This window comes from Psammomys obesus, unplaced genomic scaffold (genome assembly GCF_907164565.1).
Source record: "Psammomys obesus unplaced genomic scaffold, mPsaObe1.curated_primary_1811, whole genome shotgun sequence".
Classification (NCBI taxonomy): domain Eukaryota; kingdom Metazoa; phylum Chordata; class Mammalia; order Rodentia; family Muridae; genus Psammomys; species Psammomys obesus.
The window spans coordinates 7,027,444-7,036,175 of NW_026596117.1; positions in this window are offsets into that span (position 1 = coordinate 7,027,444).

The following is an 8,732-nucleotide window of genomic DNA, read 5'->3' on the forward strand; positions in this document are numbered from 1 at the left end:
ATGTATACCCTGTGAGTCTTTCTGCTTCTCAGATACCTCACTCAGGATGACCTTTTCCAGTTTCCACCATTTACCTTCAAATTTCATGAATTCCTTATTTTTTATCGCTGAGTAATATTCCATTGTGTACCACAATTTCTATATCCATCCTCAACTGAGGGTTATCTGGGCTGTTTCCACCTTCTGGCTATTGCAAATAAAGCTGCTACAAACATGGTTGAGCAGATGTCCTTATTGTGTACTTGAGCATCCTTTGGATATATGCCTAGGAGTGTTATAGCTGGATCTTAAGGAAGTGCTATTCAAAGATATTGTAAAGGGCTGGAAGACAGTTTTCCAAGCAAATGGACCCAAGAAGCAAACAGGAGTAGCCATTCTAATACCTAATAAAATAGACTTTCAACCAAAATTAATAAAAAGACATAGGGAAGGACACTTCAGCCTCACCAAGGGAAAATTCAACCAAGAAGACATCACAATCCTGAACATCTGTGCCCCAAATACAAGGGTAGCCACGTTTGTAAAAGAAACATTAATAAAACTTAAACCACACATGGATCCCCACACCTTAATAGTGGGAGACTTCAACACTCTACCCTCAACAAAGGACAGGTCAACAAAACAGAAATTAAAAAAAGAAACAATGTCTCTAACAGAGGTCATGAATAAAATGGACCTAACAGACATCTACAGAACCTTTCACCCAAACACAAAAGAATTTACCTTCTTCTCAGCACCTCATGGAACCTTCTCCAAATAGACCATCTAGTTGGTCAGAAAGCAACCCTCAACAGATACAAGAAGATTGAAATAATCCTTGTATCCTATCTGATCACCATGGACTAAAGCTCGACCTCAACAACAACAAAAATAGTAAAAGGCCTACACACACATAGAAACTGAGCAACTCACTACCTAATGACAGCTGGGTCAGAGAAGAAATAAAGACAGAAATAAAAGCCTTCCTAGAATTCAGTGAAAATGAAGATACAACATACCCAAACTTATGGGACACGATGAAAGCTGTACTAAGAGGAAAGTTCATAGCACTAAGTGCCTTCAAGAAGAAATTCAAAACTACCTGTTTTTAAAGACACCACAAATTTCAAATGTAGGACCACAGGGACACTGAGCTGGAACTGGCCTGAAAGCCTCCTCTCTCTCTGAGACCTATCAAGAGGAAAGCAACCTACAGTCCTATGATGCTAGGATCCCTGTGTGTCACCTCAATGACCTCATGCCATATCAACGCTAAGGATGGGGTAGAGCACACATCCCTTGGCAGTAACCAACAGCTCTCTAACTAAACTTGAGACTCACTCAACAAGAGGAAACACATGCCTGGCACTGGAATCCTTGACAATATTTATAACCAATGAAATCATGGGTAGGGATGAGTTGCTTATTTTTATTTAATATATGGCAGTTTAATTCATGTGTATACATTCCGTTATATGTACGCCTTGTGCCTGTGTATGTGGAAAAGAAGGTTCCTTATCTCTTTGAACTGGAATTGTGTACAGTTCTACTTAAACTTCTGTGTACTTATAACTGAGCCTGTATACTCTAAAATAACATCAATGGCTCTGAACTGTTGTACCTAATCCCCTGGCCCAGTAAAAACAATTTTCCCAAGGCTTGAAACCATTATACTGATTTCCTGTGAAGTTTTGCAGTAATTGGCTAATTTATTTAGAAATCCCAAGTACAGTAATCAAAGGGGGAAATAAATTGTTTATGACCACAGTTATAATGGCAAGTATGTATAAGGAATCATATACCACTCTATGCATATTAGAGTGTTAAAGTGTTAGGTCTGAAACTAACAATATATAGTTAGTATCTTCCCTTGGATTAATAACTCCGCCTCCTAAGACTGTCAGTTCATGCTTCAGCTGATAATAAATAGTATCTTCTTTATAGTAATGTGTGCATAACAATTAATGATGTGTTCAGTCATGCTTGCTTTCCTTGAGTAAACCCAACCTAATTATGAGATGAGGAAGCAGTTTCAGCTCTGTACATTCTTCAAGCCTTCAGATATGAAAGGAATCACTGTACTGCTTTCTAGTGATATAGCAGGTATTTGGCAGTTGACAACCACAATTCTTTGAGAATAAAGTCCAAGAACTTTCCATCTCTCCTAATCTAGATGGCATATAAACCTGCAAATATAGAATATGGAGGGTGGTTAATATTCTATTACAAGCTTCATTTTAGAGTAACCAGGTAGATGGTTATCTGTTATATTATGATATTATTGCATCATTTTCACCTTTCCTTTCTGTCCTATAAACCAACCTATATACTCATTCCCATTTAAGTTTGCGGTTTCTTGTATTTATTATTTGTTGTTACACCCATTCGTGTGTGTGTGTGTAGGCAAATATGTTCTTTTTTATGGCAATTTTTTCTTTTTTTTATCTTTTACAATTTATTCATTACATATTCTGACTGAAGCCCTCTCCTTCAATTCCCCTCAATCCCACCCTCTATTCTTCTTCTCCCCATCCCCTTCCCCTAGTCCACTGAAAGGGGGAGTTCTCTTCCTCTGCCATCTGCCCATAGCTTATCAAGTCTCATGAGGACTGCCCAAATCCTCTTCCTCTGTGTCCTGGCAAGGTTGCATCATCAGGAGCAAGTGATCAAAGAGCAGACAACTGAGTTCATGACAGACACAGCCCCTGCTCCTCTTACTCGGGTACCCACATGGAGACTGAGCTGCCCATGGGCAACATCTGAGCAGGGGGTCTAGGTCCTCTCCAGGCATAGTTATGGTTGGTACATGGTAATCCTTTTTTTTTCTTTTTCTTCTTCTTCTTCTTCTTCTTCTTCTTCTTCTTCTTCTTCTTCTTATTTGTCTTTAAAAATCACCCTTAATTGTAAATTTCAGGTGTAAGTTACAGTTCTTTTTTTTTATTTTATACTTTTTTGTTTTGTTTTTATTTTTATTTTTTATTAATTACACTTTATTCATTCTGTATACCCCCATAAACCCCTCCCTCCTCCCCTCCTGATCCCACCCTCTCTCCCGTTTCTGCATGCATGCCCCTCCCCAAGTCCACTGATAGGGGAGGTTCTCCTTTCCTTCTGATCTTAGTCTATCAGTTCTCATCAAAAGTGGCAGCATTGTCCTCTTCTGTGGCCTGGTAAGGCTGCTCCCCCTCAGGGGGAGGTGATCAAAGAGCAGGCCAATCAGATTATGTCAGAGGCAGTCCCTCTTCCCATTACTATGTAACCCACTTGGACACTGACCTGCCATGGGCTACATCTGTGCAGGGGTTCTAGGTTATCTCCATGAATAGTCCTTGGTGGGAGTATGAGTCTCTGGGAGGTTCCCTGTGTTCAAATTTTCTTGTTCTGTTGCTCTCCTTGTGGAGTTCCTGTCCTCTCCACTCTTACTATTTCCCACTTCTTACATAAAATACCATTCACTCTGCCCATCAGTTGGCCATCAGGCTCAGCATCTGATTTGACAGTCTGCAGGGCAGAGGATTTCAGAGGCCTTCTGTGGTACATTCCTAGTTTGTTTCCTGTTTTCTTCTTCTGGCTTTCAGAGGCCCTCTGTAGCAGGTTCCTAGGTTGTTTCCTGTTTTCTTCTTCTTCTGATGTCCATCCTCTTTGCCTTTCAGGTGGGGATTGAACATTTTAGTTAGGATCCTCTCTCTTGCGTAGTTTCTTTAGATGCACAGAATTTAGTGGGTTTGTCCTATGTTGTATGTCTGTATGAGTGAGTATATACCGTGTGTCTATTTACTTCTGGGACAACTCACTCAGGATGATCCTTTCCAGATCCCACCATTTACCTGCAAATTTCATGATTTCCTTATTTTTCACTGCTGAGTAATATTCCATTGTATAGATGTACCGCAATTTCTGCATCCATTCTTCAGTTGAGGGGCATCTGGGTTGTTTCCAGCTTCTAGCTATTACAAATAAAGCTGCTACAAACATGGTTGAGCAAATGTCCTTTTTGTGTACTTGGGCCTCTTTTGGATATATGCCTAGGACTGGTATAGCTTGATCTTGAGGAAGGGCTATTCCTAGTTGTCTGAGAAAGTGCCAGATTGATTTCCAGAGTGGTTGTACAAGTTTACATTCCCACCAGCAATGAAGGGTTCCCCTTTCTCCACAACCTCTCCAGCATGTGTTGTCACTTGAGTTTTTCATCTTGACCATTCTGATGGGTGTAAGATGAAATCTCAGGGTTGTTTTGATTTGCATTTCCCTAATGGCTAATGAGGTTGAGCATTTCTTTAAGTGCTTCTCTGCCATTCAATATTCCTCTATTGAGAATTCTGTTTAGCTCTGTTCCCCATTTTTTAAGTGGATTACTTGGTTTGCTGCTTTTCAGCTTGTTTAGTTCTTTATATATACTAGATATAAGTCCTCTGTCAGATAAAGGGTTGGTGAAGATTCTTTCCCAATCTGTAGGTAGTCGCTTTGTTTTGATGACAGTGTCCTTTGCTTTACAGAAGCTTTTCAGTTTCATGAGGTCCCATTTATTGATTGTTGCTCTTAGAGCCTGTGCTGTTGGTGTTCTGTTCAGGAAGTTTTCTCCTGTACCAATGAGTTCTAGGGTATTCCCCACTTTTTTTCTAGCCGATTTAATGTGTCTGGTTTTATGTTGAGGTCTTTGATCCACTTGGACTTCAGTTTTGTGCAGGGTGATAAGTATGGATCTATTTTCATTTTTCTACATGTAGACATCCAGTTTGACCAGCACCATTTGTTGAAGATGCTATATTTTTTCCATTGTATGGTTTTGGCATCTTTGTCAAAAATCAGGTGTCATTAAGTGTGTGGGTTTATTTCTGGGTGTTCTGTTTTTCCATTGATCCACTATTCTGTTTCTATGCCAGTACCTTGCAGTTTTTATAACTGTTGCTCTATAGTACAGCTTGAGATCAGGGATGGAGATAGATCCAGAAGACCTTTAATTGTAAATTTCAGGTGTAAGTTGCAGTTATTTTTTTTATTTTATACTTTTTAAAAAAATTTTATTAATTACACTTTATTCACTTTGTATACCCATGCATTCCCCACCCTCCCTCCATTCCCCTTCTCCACCTAAGCTCTTCCACAAATCCACTGCATGGAGATAACCTAGAACCCCTGCACAGATGTAGCCCATGGCAGTTCAGTGTCCAAATGGGTTCCATAGTAATGGGAACAGGGACTGTCTCTGACATGAACTGATTGGCCTGCTCTTTGATCACCTCCCCCTGAGGGGGGAGCAGCCTTACCAGGCCACAGAGGATGAAATGTCAATCCTGGTGAGACCTAATAGACTAGAATCAGAAGGAAGGAAAGCAAACATGTTCTTAAATAAGTAAACACTATTTGATTCCACCTAGATTATTTTATTATTTATTTCTGAAATTATAACTACATCATTTCCCTATTAGCTTTCTTCCCTCCAAACCCTTCCATTTACTATGCCCACTTTATTCTCTTTCAAATTTATGTCCTCTTTTCTCATTAATTATTATTATATGCATGCAGACAGACATACACACATATTACATACAGACACACATATATGTCTGTATAAATTGTTTTTATATTTTAGAAATTACCCCTTGATATTTGATAACTGATTGGTGTGCTCCTCCTTGAGGAAGATTATTTTGCCATCTCTGAGCACTCCTTTGTTGCTTGAACTTGTTTTGTGTATGTGTGTGCATAGTTTAGGCTTCCCAGGTTTTCTCCTGACTACATTAGAAGGCCTATTGTTCTTGTTAAGCTCCCGTTTAGGTAGTCACATAGATGAGACTTTATGGTTGCACCTTCTGACATCAGTAGGAGACAATATCACAACATACTTCCCAATCCTCTGGCTCTCAAAGTCATTCTGGCTTGTTTTACATTATAATCTCTGAGACTTATCTTCAAGAATTATACTGTAGGTGTACCTTTGAGATTCTGATCCACAACTTTCTCATTTGATTCATGTGTGCATGTGTGTATGTATTTATATATTCGTGTGTGTGTGTGTGTGTGTGTGTGTGTTTTACTGTTACAAAAAAAAAGGTTTGCTTGATGAGAAGTATGGACTACACTTATCAGGGATTATTAGGACAAATATTTTGAATAAAGTGAAGGATTTCTTATATAAGGATTTCTTATATTCTTACTAAAGTGATGGTTGTAGGTTATCCTCCAATTTCCATAACTTTACTAGCCCTGGGTATCTGGTTAAGATACCTAATACCAAGCATGATTTTGCTCTTATTGAGGGGGCCTTGTGAGCAATTAAACAGCTGTTATTGACTGTCTGGTATGTGTCACTACTGTGTCCTTACAGTGATTGTGGCAAAGTTGTTTTTTGTGGTTCACAGCCACCACAGCATGTGATGAGTAAGACTGTTGACATGTTTTTCCTTTGGAAGTTTTTTGAGAATGATGCTTGGAAAGGGGAACACTCATTGCTGTTGGTGATATTCCAAACTGGTCAATCTACTCTGAAAATTAACATGGCAAGTTCTCAAAAGAATGGACGTAAATATATCATATGACCCAGGACCTTGAAATAATGGCCCAAAGAGTCATCAGACTACTTCATAGATACTTGCTCAATCCTGTTTACTGATGCTTTATTCACAGACTAGAAAAAGCTAATTTTTCGTCAGTCATGAGAGTGTGGTACATGTATACCAGTAGATCATGGAATGCTGAAAAAATAAAATTATGAAATTTGCAAGTAGATGTATGAAACATGCTGCAGGTTCTCCATCATATATGTCTCCTACTTAGAAATCTTCAGATGTGAGTATATATCCTTCTATAAACTTGCAAACAAGGCAAAAAAAAGGATCATTTCTAAAGTGAGTTATTAGGGGCGCAACAGAGATGAAATAGCAGGATAAACAAGATCTCGGGGCGGGGAGAAGGAAAAAATAGACGATTCTATATTTCAGGAAAAGGAGGGAGTTAAATAAAGGAAAAAGAAAGAAAACTAAAACAGTAGTAAGGATTCCTAAAAAAAAAAAATCATGAATTGCATTATTATCTACTTTAAATTGCCCACAACAAACTTAATTTGCTGTATAATTATACAATTATAGAATAAATGAAAAATTTCCATCTTGCTTGACAATGTTCCCTTCAAGAACCAAAGGCCTTCTAAGAAAACCCCAACATCAGGCATGAAAACTCTTCCTTTGAGTTATTGGTCAGGATCGTTCAAGAGGCTACAGCTGTTGCTAATGCTGCTGCAGCTATTCCTGCTGATGCCAATACCAATACCGATATCGATACTGATACGGATGCTATTGCTATTGTTTTCCAATGAGTGGTAGAAGAAATATTCGTATTGCTAAAGAAACCATGCACTGCAAACAGAGAAGTGGTCCTTGGGCTGTAATTGGCTTAAAATCCTCCTCTCTAAGGACTAACTTCATGATATAGAAGGGGGCATAAAATGTTCTTTACAAAGAATTTGAGGGGGTGTCAACTGATGAGATTGTATTATTAAATGAAGCCATGAAGTTTCCTATTCCACATTCAGGGATAGTGATCCTAAAATTCTGCTTTTCCAGGGATATCTGTACTAAATCTTATATCTAGTATACTGCATTTCCATTAATTCATGCTTCTTTCTTTTCTTACCTACTTAAATGAAACACCTTGAGCATAAGGAACACAATGTTCTTCCATTTTGTCAACAATGGAATGATTCAAAAATAAAATTGGATAACAATTTGTGAAATTATGTATTTGCATGTCTATGGATACGGGCATTTGTGATCTAGACACAAATAAGGGCACAGGGAAAGGGTAAATTTAAGCATAGATTGAGAATTGAGTTAAAACAACAACAACAACCACATTGTTTCTAGTTATCCATCACTCTGGAATGCAGCGAAAGTCTTTCTCTCTGGAATGACAAGATAGCTAACTTTTGAAGCAAGCAAATCACCTTAATTGAAGATAGTTTTCAATTTACAACAAGTTGCAGAGCTTAAGCCAGAAGTCCTCCAGAGAAAATAGCCCTATGATTTATATCTCTGCTGCTTGAACTCAAAGCAATTCACGTGGCTGCATATGAATAATGCAGGCCGAGAACTGCACTGGAGGAAACCATTGAAAAAAAAGTAAATGAAGTCCATTTAAAATGGAATATGTTGGAAGCTCATTTGAATTTTTCACCAGCATGGGTGATATTACATGAATAAGCATAGATTAGTGAATTTTTCAGTTTTAAAGTCGGGGTCATGCTGTTCTTTTCATATATTAAAAAAAAAAAATCACAGGCCAAAGGAATGGAAAGAAAATAAGAAATGCATTAAGGCCCATAAATATGCAGGAGCACTCTGTGTTTCATATGAAAAGAATTGGAGTGGTCCATTGAACTCTGTGACATACGCAAAGCTGTTGACTCCAGTTCCATAAAAGCATGGTTTCTGTGAGTTTGGGAACATGTTAAATGATTAGCAGAAGACACTCTCTTATAGATACATTTTGACTAAGGCAGACTTCAATAATGTCCTATTGGCTCTTGAAGAAATTCCACACAATTGAGTAGTACCTAGGTTTCCACACAAATGGAAAAACAGTACAGTGAATTAAAAAAAAAAAAAAAAAAAAGTATCCTCTTTCTTTTTGGCCTAATAAAGCCACTTCATTTGGCAAAAGTGATCAAAAAGCAGGCAACTCAGGTCATATCAGTGACTGCCCCAGCTCCCCAACAAGGAAACCACATGGAAACTGAGCTGCAAATGGGCTACATA